The sequence below is a fragment of the Cebus imitator genome, unplaced genomic scaffold (genome assembly GCF_001604975.1).
Source record: "Cebus imitator isolate Cc_AM_T3 unplaced genomic scaffold, Cebus_imitator-1.0 Scaffold4, whole genome shotgun sequence".
Lineage (NCBI taxonomy): Eukaryota > Metazoa > Chordata > Mammalia > Primates > Cebidae > Cebus > Cebus imitator.
Window position 1 is genome coordinate 6950781 of NW_016107319.1, and position 13563 is coordinate 6964343.

Consider the following 13563-nt stretch of genomic DNA (forward strand, 5'->3'; position numbering starts at 1 on the left):
CCAAAGCAAAATATAGATTCAATCCAATCCATATCAAAATCCTAATGGCATTCTTCGTGGCAATATTTTTTAAATCCTAAAATTTGTATACAACCACAAAAGACCCCAAATAACCAAAGTAACTCCCCCTGCTCAAGCAAAAAAGTGGAAGCCGTCACTCTTCCTGATTTAAAATTATGTTACAACGTTATAAAAAGACTGTAGGACTGGCAAAACAGACACATAGTCATGTCAGAGGAGGAAATAGAGATCCTAGAAGTAAATTCAAATGTAAATGGTGGACTAATTTTCAACATGGATACACAATACAGAAAAGAGAGTCTCTTCAATAACTGGTTCTGGGAAAACTGGATTTCCACATGCAAAAGAATAAAATTAGTTCCTTGTCTTACACCACACATAAAATCAACATAAGAAGAGTTGAAACCCTAAATATAAGACTTGAAACTGTAAAACTGTTAGAAGAAAACAGAGAAAAACATTCTTGACATTGGCTTTGCAATGATTTCTTGGATTTCACACCAAAACCTCAGGCTTCGAACATAAAAATAAATAAATATCCTACATCAAACTAAAAAGTTTCTGCACAGCAAAATAAACAGTCATCAAAACTAAAGGCAACCTAAAGATTGGGAAAAAAATTCTTGCAAACCATTTATCAGATAAGGAATAAGTACACAAGATTCTAAAGCACCCATATCTTTCAATATAAAAAATATATATAACCTGTTTTTAAAAGGACTTGAATAGATATTCTCCAAAAATGACATGAAAATGGCCAACAGATATTTGAAAGGTGCTCAATGTCACTAATCCTCAGGGAAATGCAAATCAAATCCATTATGAGATGCTGCTTCGTACCTGCCAAGGTATCTATCATCAAAAATATAAAAGTGTTGTTAAGGATGTAGAAAATACCCATGAATACTCTTGGTGGAAGGTACCTTTAAAAATTGAAAATAGGACTGCAACATGACTCAGAAATTCCTTTTCTGTGTATATATTCAAACTAAATGAAATCATCACCTCTTAAAGATATCTGCACTGTCATGCTTGCTGCAGCATGAAAAATATAAATAGCGAAAGCCAAGATACAGAAACCTAGGTGTCCATCAGTGGACAAATGGATAAACTAACTGTGGTATATATGTGTGTGAATATATTATTTAGTCTTTAAAAAGGAGGAGATCCTATCATTTGCCACAATATGCAAGGTCTTAGAGGACATTATGTTAAGTAAAATAAGCGTAATATAGAAAGAAAAATATTGCATGATCTCACTTATATGTGGAATCTTTAAAAAAGGAAGGGGGTGAGGGGATCAAATATATAGAGATAGAGAATAAAACAATGATTACCAAGATCAAGGTGGAGTGGGAGGAAAATGGAGAAATGTAGGTCAAAGGATGTGAAGCAGAAAATAGGTAAGATAAATAAGCTTAAATATATAATGTGCATTGTGAGGACTATAGTTAATAATGGTGTACTGAATTCAGAACTTTTAGTTGCACTTGTTATGGGGTGGGATAAATGGGTAAGTGTGTGAGATGATGGATGTGTTAATTTGGTTCACTATAGTAGCCATTTTATTATATGTGTGTCTTAAAACATCATGTTGTATACCTTAAATATGCAAAATTAAATTTATTTATTATTATTTTTAACAACAGGCACTAGGTGTGATGGCTCATGCCTGTAATTCCAGCACTTGGGAGGCTGAGGTGAGATGATTGCTTGAGCCCAGGAGTTCGAGACCAGCCCAGGAAACAAAGCAAGACACTGCCTCTACAAAATATAGAAATAATTTGCTGGGCGTGGTAGTACATACCACTACACTGGTGACACCCCCTCCAGTGGGGAGGATCAGGCTGCAGTGAGCTGTCAGTATGCCACTGCACTCCAGCTTGGGCATCAGAGCAAAACCCTGTCTTTAAAAAAAAGGTACAAAAAAATGAGAACACATGGACACAGGGAGGGGAACACTACACACTGGGGCCAGTTAGGGGGAAATAGGGGAGGGACGGTGGGGGGTGGGGAGCTGGGGAGAGATAGCAAGGGGAGAAATGCCAGATGTAGGTGATGGGGAGGAAGGCAGCAAATCACACTGCCACGTGTGTACCTATGCAACAATCTTGCACGTTCTTCACATGTACCCCAAAACCTAAAATGCAATAAAATAAATAAATGGGGAAAAAAAAGGTACAAAAAAGAGAAGGCAATGGCATTCCACAACCAAGCATAAACAACAAAGGTACTTTGTCAGATTCTTTCTTACTTGTGTTACTTCCCTGTTATTAAGTCAATGACTTATACTCAAAATGATGGCATAGAAAGAAAAAGATAGGGCAATTTCTGCTTCCTTTTCTTTTCAGTTCTTTCTTACTCATCAGTAAGCTGAAAGCAAAGAGTGTTGGTAGAATGTGTGTGTATCACGAAATTAAATCAAACCAGCAGAATTAGTTTCGTGCAACGTCTCCACTGCTAAGAACAAATTTCCACTACTTTTAAGAAAAAAATATAGTCACAAAAGAATTCCACCATTCTTTTGAGAACATAATATGCTTGCAAGTATGAACTATGAAATATGAATTCTAGGCTTTTGTTAATTTTGCCTACAAGTCAAATGTTCCTGTTTAAAATGCCATTGTATATAATATAAAGATGATAATTATTTTAAAATTTAATTTTCTTTACTTAAAAAGGCATTAAGTAGCAACCACAAGAACACTATAAGAAGTCAAAAGTGAGACCTCAGATGGAAAACACTGTGTTAATACCCATAATGGCACTTTATTTTTGCTTTTTGTCAAGTAGTCCAGCATTTTTATTTTTCACTGGATCTTGCAAATTATGTAGCCAGTCCTGCACTGAAAATTTCACTCAAGCATTGAAACAATATGACCGGACCAGCTAATATATGGTTTAATTAGCTGACAGAGTTCTTTCAGAAGCACAGGGAAATAGAAGGAATATTATAAAGATACAATGTGGTTATACTTTTCAGCATCTTAAACTTGAATAAGATGAGTGTGGTGGGTCCTGGTCAGTTTTTCTAGCCAAAAACATATATTTTAAAAAAGTTTAAAAATAATTTTTACCTTTTATCAAATTCATTGCTAAACTAACAGAAAAAAATAATACTGTATGTATTTATTATGTACATCATAATAATTTGAAGTATGTATACATTGTGATCGCTTAAATTTAACCAACTATATATGCATTTTATGATTATTTACCATTTTTTGTGGTGAGAACACAACATCTACTCTTAACATATTATTAATAATAAAATAGATTTTTTGTTAACTATTGTCACCATGGTATGTGGTAGATCTTAACTACATATTTTAAACACTAGTCATTATACCAATACACAATTTTAGGTTAATTTCTAACATGTATTTTAGGATAATTTAAGTAAAATCCTTTGGTATAGATTTTGAAAACAATATTTTGGAAGCATCAACCCTGAAGTATGGATTTTGTTTAGGACAGTTTGAAAGCTAACCAACCCATCTGAGAGTATAGATTAAAATTCCCTTGGACACACATTTTATCATTTAAACAGAAGTATTGTTCTATAGTAACAATATAACACCCAGGCAGGCCAATTTCTCTTGTGAGCTCTGCAACTCTTATCTTTCTGCCAAACAGGTTCTCATTTCTTCTCATTAGCTTAAAGATATGTTCAGATCTATTCCATCTTTAAAAGCAAAACCAATTCCCCATCCCCATGTTCATGCCCTCCACCCTCTATGAAAAGCTGCCTTGACTCCAAGATATACTCTTATTATACATGAAACAATGTAATCTCTTGGTGTCTTTTTTTCTTTTCCTATAAAGTGATCATAATAATATAAAATCTCAAGTGAATTTATACTCATGTCCTCTTTTTCAGTTTAAATGTCACTTCCCATGGGAAAGCCTCCTGACTTAGATCCCTACCAAAACTGAATAATAAAAAGACAATAAGTCTGAATAGACCTATGAGTAGTAAGAACACTGAGTCAGTAATCAAGTCCTCCCAACAAATAAAAGCCAAGGACCAGATAACTTCACTAGTGAATTCTACCTGTTTAAAAAGGAATTAATGCCAATTCTTCTCAAACTTTTCCAAAAAATTGAAGTGGACATTTCCAAATTCATTTAATGAGGCCAGAGTTATCCTTATACCAAACCCAGACAAGAACTCTGTAAGAAAAAAAAACTACAGGCCAGTATTCTTGATTACTACAGATGAAAAATTTCACAATATAATACTAGCAAACTGAATCAAACAGCTCATTAAAAGGATCATATAGTATGACTAAATAAAATGTATCCCTGAAATGCAAGGATGACTAAACATAGCAAAATCAATAAATTGAAACGACACATTAACAAAATAAAGAATAAAAAATCACATAATCATCTCCATAGATGCAAAGCATTTGGCAAAAGTCCACCCTCTTTTATGATAAAAACTCTCAACAAACTAGGAATCAAAAGTCACTCAATGCAATAAAGACCATATATGAGAAGCCCATAGCTGTTCTTCTAGGATCAAAAAAAAGGCTTTGCTGCTTTTTTTTTGTTTTGTTTTTTGTTTTGTTTTTTGCTGCTTCTAGTAAATATAGTTCTGGAAATCTAAACAGTAGTAATCAGGCAAGTAACAGAAATAAAAGCCAACCAAATTGAAAAGAAAGAAGTTAAATTGCATCTGTTTGCCAACAATATGATCTTATTTACAGAATATCCTAAAAACTACATAAAAAACTGTTAGAACTAATAATGCAGTAAAATTCCATGATAAAAATTAACATAAACGTAAGAAACATTTCTATACATTAAAAATATATTTGAAAAGATAATTAGGAAAACAATCTCATTTACAATAACACCAAGATGAATAAAATACTTAAAAAACTTAAGTAAGGATATAAAAGAGTTATATAAAGATGTACCTCAAAGATATTATGGGTTCAGCTCTAGAACACTGAAATAAAGCAAGCATTTCAATAAGATGGGTAACACAAGTTCTCTGGTATATATATATATATATATATATATATGTGTATATATATATATGTATATATATATATATATATATATATATCTCAAAGTGCATATATAAAAGTTGTTTACATTATCCTGCAATTTATTAAGTGTGGGATCATATTGTCTTTAAAAAGTATATGTCTTAACTAAACAATATGCTATTGCTAAAAAAAAATGCTAGCAATCATCTGAACCTTCAGTGAGCCATAATGTTTTTGCTGATGAAGGGCCCTGATTCAATGTTGATGGCTGTCCACTGATCAAAGTAGTAATGGTTAATGGTTGGGGTGGCTGTGACAATTTCTTTAAATAACATAACAATGAAGTTTGCTGCATTGATTAAGTCTTCATTTCATGAAAGTTTTCTCTGTATCATGTGATGCTGTAGATAGCATTTTATCCACAGTAGAAATTCTTTCAAACTTGAGTCAGTCTGCTCAAACTCTGCCACTGCTTTATCAACTATATTTATATAATATTCTAAATCCTTAGTTGTCATTTCAATAATGTTCATAGAATGTTCACCAGCAGTAGATTTCATCTCAAAAAATCACTTTCTTTGATCATCCATAAGAAGTAACTTTTTTTTTTAACTGCAATTTAGGTTTTGGGGTACATGTGAAGAACATGCAAGATTGTTGCATAGGTACACACATGGTAGTGTGATTTGCTGCCTTCCTCCCCATCACCTATATCTGGCATTTCTCCCCATGCTATCTCTCCCAACTTCCCACCCCTCACTGTCCCTCCCCTATTTCTCCCCCAACAGACCGCAGTGTGTGATGCTTCCCTCCCTGTGTCCATGTGTTCTCATTGTTCAACACACCCCTATGAGGGAGAACATGTGGTGTTTGATTTTCTGTTCTTGTGTCAATTTGCTGAGAATGATGGTTTCCAGGTTCATCAGTGTCCCTACAAAGGACACGAACTCATCATTTTTTATGGCACATGTGGTGTATATGTGCCACATTTTCCCTGTTCAGCCTATCATCGATGGGCATTTGGGTTGGTTCCAAGTCTTTGCTATTGTAAACAGTGCTGCAGTGAACATTTGTGTGCATGTGTCCTAATAGTAGAACGATTTATAATCCTTTGGCCATATACCCAGTAATGGGATTGCTGGGTCAAATGAAATTTCTGTTTCTAGGTCCCTGAGGAATTGCTGCACTGTCTTCCACAATTGTTGAACTAATTTACACTCCCACCAACAGTGTAAAAGTTTTCTTATTTCTCCACATCCTCTCCAGCATCTGTTGTATCCAGATTTTTTAATGATCGCCGTTCTAACTGGCGTGAGATGGTATCTCAATGTAGTTTTGATTTGCATTTCTCTAATAACCAGTGATGATGAGCATTTTTTCATATGGTTGTTGGTCTCCTATATGTCTTCTTTTGTAAAGTGTCTGTTCATACCCTTCACCCCCTTTTGAATGAGCTTGTCTGTTTTTTTCTTGTTTTAGTTTTAAAACAGATGTTTTAGTTCTTTGTAGATTCTGGATATAAGCCCTTTGTCAGATGGGTAGGTTGCAAAACTTTTTCCATTCTGTTGGTTGCCGATTCACTCTAATGACTGTTACTTTGGCTGTGCAGAAGCTGTGGAGTTTGATTAGGTCCCATTTGTCTATTGTGGCTTTTGTTGCCAATGCTGTTGGTGTTTTGGTCGTGAAGTCCTTGTCTATGCCTGTGTCCTGAATGATTTTGCCACTTTTTATCTGTTCAAGTTTTATCATGAGATTGTAGCAATCTGGTCACATCTTTGGGTTCCACTTCTAATTCTAGTTATCTTGGTATTTTCACTACATCTGCAGTTAATTTCCCCACTCAAGTCTGAGTCTCTCAAAGTCATCCATCAGGGTTGTAATCAATTTCTTTCAAATTCTGTTAATGTTGGTATTTTGGCTTCCTGGAAGTTTGTTTTGTTTTGTTTTGTTTGTTTGTTTTATTTGTTGATGTAGGGTGTCACTCTGGCCCCTAGGCTGTGTGGTGCCATCATAGCTCACTGTAGCCTTGAATTCCTGGGCTCAGGTGATCCTTCAGTCTCAGCCTCCTGAGTAGCAAGGACCACAGGCATGTGCCACCATGCCTGCATTTTTTTAAACTTTATTTTAAATTGATTTTTGTAGAGACAGGGTTTTACAATGTTGCCCAGGCTGGTCTCACCCTCCTGGCCTCTAGTAATCCTCCCACTTTGGCCTCCTAAACCACTGGGATTACAGGTGTGAGCCCCCGTGCTCAGCCACAAATGCTCTTCATGGTACATAGAATGGTGAATCATTTCCAGAAGGTTTTCAATTTACTTTGCCCAGATCCATCAAAAGAATGTATGGCAGCTATCACCTTACAAAATACATTTTTTAATAAGACTTGAAAGTCAGAATTATACCTTGATTCATAGGCTACAGAATGGATACTGTGTTATAGGCATGAAAACAAAGAACTTAAACAAATTTACAAGCATAAAAAACAACCCTATCAAAAAGTGGGCAAAGGATACGAACAGACATTTTCCAAACAAAGACATTTATGCAGACAACAAACATGAAAAAAACTCATCATCACTGGTCATTAGAGAAATGCAAATCAAAACACATTGAGATATCATCTCATGCCAGTTAGAATGGCAATCATTAAAAAGTCTGGAGACAACAGATGCTAGAGAGGGTATGGAGAAATAGGAATGCTTTTACACTGTTGGTGGGAGTACTAATTAGTTCAACCATTGTGAATGACAGTGTGGCGATTCCTCGAGGATCTAGAACCAGAAATACCATTTGACCCAGCAATCCCATTACTGGGTATATACCCAAATGGTTTTAAGTCATTCTACTATACACATGCACATGTATGTTTATTGCAGCACTATTTACAATAGCAAAGACTTGGAGCCATCCCAAATGCCCATCAGTGATAGACTGGATAAAGAAATTGTGGCACACATATACCATGGAATACTATCCAACCATAAAAAAGAATGAGTTTATGTCCTTTGCAGGGACATGGATGAAGCTGGAAACCATCATTCTCAACAAACTGACACAAGAACATAAACCAAACATCGCATGTTCTCACTCATAAGTGAGGGTTGAACAGTGAACACACATGGACACAGGAGGGGAACATCACATACCGGGGCCTGTTGGGGAATGGGGGGACTAGGGGAGAGATAGTAGGGGATGCAGGGATTAGGGAGGAATAAAATTAGTAGGAATACCTAATGTCAATGATGGAGGGATGAATACAGCAAACCACCATCGCACGTGTGTACCTATGTAATAATCCTGCATGATCTGCACATGTATCCCCATGATCTGCACATATAGTAACTTAAAGTATAATAATAAAAAAAATGAGTTGGTGTGATAAATACAATTTTCTATCCTGTATTTTCACTTAACATTGAAAATAAGCATTAAAAACTTTTCATAAAACAACAAAAAAAGAAAACAATATGAATCACTTGTTTATTTTCAGCAGAGCTCTTGAATGATCAAGTGCATTGTCAATGAGCAGCAATATTTTGAAGGGAATATGTTTCTTTTCTGAGCAGTAGGTCTCAACAATGAGCTAAACAGTCAGGAAACCATGTTGTAAACAGATATGTGCTGTCATCCAGGCTTTGTTGCTCCATCTGCAAAATACAGGCAGAATATATTTGGGATAATTCAAAAGAGCCCTAATATTTTCAGAATGGTGAATTAGCTTCAACTTCAACTTAAAATAACCAGCTACATTAAGCCCTTAACAAGAAATTCAGCCTATTCCTTTGAAGTTTTGAAGACCTGCATTGACATCTCTCTAGCTATGAAAGTGCCAGACATCATTGTCTTGAAACAAAAAGCTATTTCATTTACATTGAAAGTCTATTGGTTAGGGTAGCCAGTTTTATCAATTACCCTGGCTAGATCTTTTGGACAACTTACTGCGTCTTCTTCATCAGCACTTGCTGTTTCACCTTGCATTTTTATGTTATAGAGACAGCTTCTTCCTCCGTTGCGGCCTTTTTTTTTTAGACAGAGTCTCACCTTGTCACCTAGGCTGGAGTGCAGTGGTGTGATCTCAGCTCGCTACAACCCCCACCTTCTGGATTCAAGTGATTCGAGTGATTCTCTTGCCTCAGCCACCTGAGTAATCAGTTAATTTTTGTACTTTTAGTAGAGACAGGGTTTCAGCACATTGGTGAGGCTGGTCTCGAACTCCTGACCTCAAGTGATCTATCTGCCTTGGCCTCCCAAAGCGCTGGAATTATAGGCATGAGGCACCATGTCTGGCCAACAGCTTCTTTTCTTAAACCTCATGAACAAAACTCTGCTAGCTTTAAACTTTTCTTCTGCAGCTCTCTCAACCTTCACAGAATTGAAAAGAGTTAGGACTTTACTCTAGATTAAACTTTGGCTGGTTTGATCTACCCAGACTACTCAAATTTTCTCCCTGTTAGCAATAAGGCTATTTCCATTTCCTATCATTTATGTGTTCACTGGAGTAGTACTTTTAGTTCCTTCTAGAACATTCTGTTTGCATTCACAACTTGGCTGTTTGGTGCAAAAGGCCTAGCTTTCAGTCTATCTTAGGATTTTGCATGACTTCCTCACTAAAGATAATCGTTTCTAGCTTTTGATTTAAAGTAAGAGACATGTGACTCTTCCTTTTACTTGAAACTTGGAAGCCATTGCTGATTGTTAATTGGCCTAATTTCAATACTGTTGTGTCTCAGGGATAGTAAGGCCTGAATTGAGGCAGAGAGATATGGGAATAGCCTGTGGGTAGAGCAATCAGAAGACACACACTTATCAATTAAGTTTGCTATCTTATATGGGTGTAAATTGCTGTGCCCCTAACAATCACAATAGTAACATCAAAGGTCACTCATCACAGATCCCTGTAACAGATATAATAATAATGAAAAAAATATTGTGAAAATTACCAAAATATGATTCAAAGACATGAAGTGAGCACATGCTGTTGGAAAATTATGTTGAATAAACTTAGTCAATGCACGGTTGTCACAAACCTTCAATTTGTAAAAAAAAAAAAAATGTAATACCAGTGAAGCACAATTAAAGAAAATTCCACTAAAATGATGTATGTTTATATTGAAAACTATAAAATATTGAGAAAAACTACAGAAGACACAAACTAATAGAAATATATCTGTGTTTATGGACTGAAAGACCTAATACTGTTAAAATGTTCATATAACCTGAAGTGACCTACAGAGTGAATACACTTTCTATAAAAATCCTAATGACAATTTTAAAAGAAATAGAAAAAACAGTCCTAAATTAAATGGAGCTACAAATGACCATGAATACTCAAATCAAACTTGAGAAATAAGAACAAAATAGGAGGCATCAGATTTCTTAGTTTCAAAATATATTACAAAGCTACAATAACTGAAACAGTATGACACTGCCATTAAGACAGATATATAGATCAATGGAACAGAATAGGAAGTCCAGAGATAAATCTATGTATACATGATCAACTGCATTTCAACAAGGGTACCAAAAATGCACAATGGGGAAAGAATAGTCTCTTTAACAAGCAGTCTTGGGAAAACTGAATACCCACATGCCACGAATGAAATTGGAATCTTACTTTACACCATCCATGAAAATCAACTCAAAACTGATTAGAGATTTAAATGTAAGACCTGAAACTATAAGACATCTAGAAGAAACACAGGAAAAAAGCCTCATGACTTTGGTCTTGGCAATGTTTTCATAGATCAAACACCAAAAGCACAGGCAATGAAAACAAAAAATAGACAAGTGGAATTATATCAAATGAAGAAGCTTCTGCACAGCTAAGGAAACAACAGAGTAAAATGTCAACCTTTAGAATGAGAGAAAATGTTTCCTAACCACATATTTGATAATGGATTAATCTCTAAGATATATAGGAACTCCTACAACTCAACTGAAAAACAAATGTGATAATCCAATTAAAAAATGGGATGAGGATCTAATAGATATTTCTCCAAATAAGACATATAAATGGCCAACAGGTATATTTAAAATGCTCCATGTCACTAATATTCAGAGAAATGCAAATCAAAACCACAATGATGTATCACCTCACACCTGTCAGGATGGCTATTATCAAAAAAGCAAAAGATAACAAGTGTTGGGGAAAATGTGGAGAAATTGGAATCTGTGTGCATTATTGCTGGTAATGTAAAATGTTACAACCACTATGAAAAATAATACAGAGTTTCATTAAAAAAATTTTAAAAACACTATATAATCTAGCAATCCCATTTCTAATATTTATCCAAAAGAATTAAAATCAGGACTTAGAAGAGATATTAACATTCTCATGTTCATTATAACACTATTCACAATAGCCAAGATGTGAGAACAATCTAAATTTCCATCAATAGATGAATGGATGAAGAAAATAGGTGGTGTATACACACACACACACACACACACACACACACACATATGATGGCATATTATTCAGCCTTAAAAAAGAATAATATTTGGCAATATGGAACAGCATGAATGAATATGGAAACTATTATGCTAACTGGAATAAGACAATAGCAAAAAGGCAAATAATTCATAATTCACTTACATGATGTAGCTTAACATTAAAATTCATAGAATTGAAGAGTGGAATGGTGGTTATGAGAGGCTGAAGGAGGGGTAAATGAGGAGTTACTAATCAAATTGCATAAAGTTTCATTTTAGCAAGATAAATAAGCTATTACTGAGATCTGCATAGTGTTGAACCTATAGTCATTAATGATGTATTGTACACTTAAAGTTTTAAGAAGGTAGATATTGGCTAGGCACAGTGGCTCAGCACTTTGGGCGTTTGAGGAGGGTGGATCACCTGGGCTCAGGAGTTTGAGACCAGCATGGGCAATATGATAAAATCCTGTCTCTGCTAAAAATACAAGAATTAGCCAGGCTTGATGGTACAAGCCTGCAGTCCCAGCTTCTCAGGTGACTGAGGCAGGAGAAATGCTTGAACCCCAGAGGCAGAGGCTGTCATGAGCTGAGATCATGCCACTGTAGCACTGCAGTCCAGCCTGGGCAACAGAGTGAGACCCTGAAGAAAGACAGAAAAAGAGAAAGAGAGCAAGAGAGAAAGAGAGCAAGAGAGAGAGAGGGAGGGAAGGAGGGAGGAAGGAAGGAAGGAAGGAGGAGAAAGAAAATATTAAGTGATTTATTGCCACAATAAAATAAAATAATTTAACATAGATTTATTATCATATGATTCAGCAATTCTACTCCTAGGACTATACCCAAAAGAATTGAAAACAGTCATTCAAGCAAATGCTTGTACAGAAAAGTTTATAACAGGTTTGTAACATTACTGCTGAAATAGTCAAGAGGTGGAAACAACTCAAATGTCACTAGTTTATGGATGGGCAAACAAAATGTGGTGTGTCTATATAATGGAATAATTTTCTATCTTTAAAAGGAAAGAAGGAAATACTACTACATGCCACAAAGTGGATAAACTTTGAAAATATTACATTAAGTGAAAGGAAAGTTCACATATTCTATGATTTCATTTATATGGGATGTCCAGAATCAGTAAATCCATAGCGACAGAAGGCGTCTTAGTAATTACCAGGAGCTGGGAGAGTGGGAGTGGGAATGACTGCTTAATGGGCATGAGGTTTTCTTTTAGGGTGATGAAAAGTTTTGGAACTAAATAGATGTGATGGTTGCACAAAATTGTGACTGTATTAAATGTGACTGAATTGTATGCTTTAAAATGATTAATTTTATGTGATATGAATTTTACCCCAATAGAAATTAAATAAAGGAGAACACATTCCAGAAAAGTATGGGTGCCAAGGTGATTCAAGAATGTAGCTCTGAGATCTTTCAGTTAAGTAAAAGGTATTTTATCGGAAGACTAAAGTCAGGGTACTTAAGGGGAAATAGTGGACTAAAGGTACCAGGGTAAGGATTTTATGTCACGAGGAAGAGAATGCTTTGTTATAAGTAGATATTCCAAGTTCTTGAGAAAGGAGGGATGGATAGTATAAAAAGAGCTTTTGTGGCTATAGTATTTTTAGAGCTGCCTCTGCTTCTTTTTTGTTGTTGTTGTTAAGGTACTGAACAGTCTCATAGCAATAAACCTCTCTGTGGTATGTGCTTATAAGATGCCTTCTGGCAACTTTGAAGAGCACATTGTAATATTAAATCTATGTATCTTCTTTCCACCCGTGTTTCTCCCACCAAGACAACCCTCTTCCCCCAAAATATAGCAGTGTATGTTCCCTGAACGTCTTTGATTGATAGCTATAGCAAGTGACTCTCTGAAGGCCTGGCAAGAGCAGCTATAATGTCATTCAACCAGAACTGATGAAAGCAAGACTACATGTCACTGTTTACTGAGTGTAATTGTCCCTGTAAAGCCTTTCAGATCTTACCTATGTAAACATACACTTACAGGAGTTTCACGTTCATACACATCCACACAAACACAAACGCATATACACCACTTAGTAGTACAGTGTTTTAAGACACTTTTTGCCCCTATGCCCTCATTTTACAAATG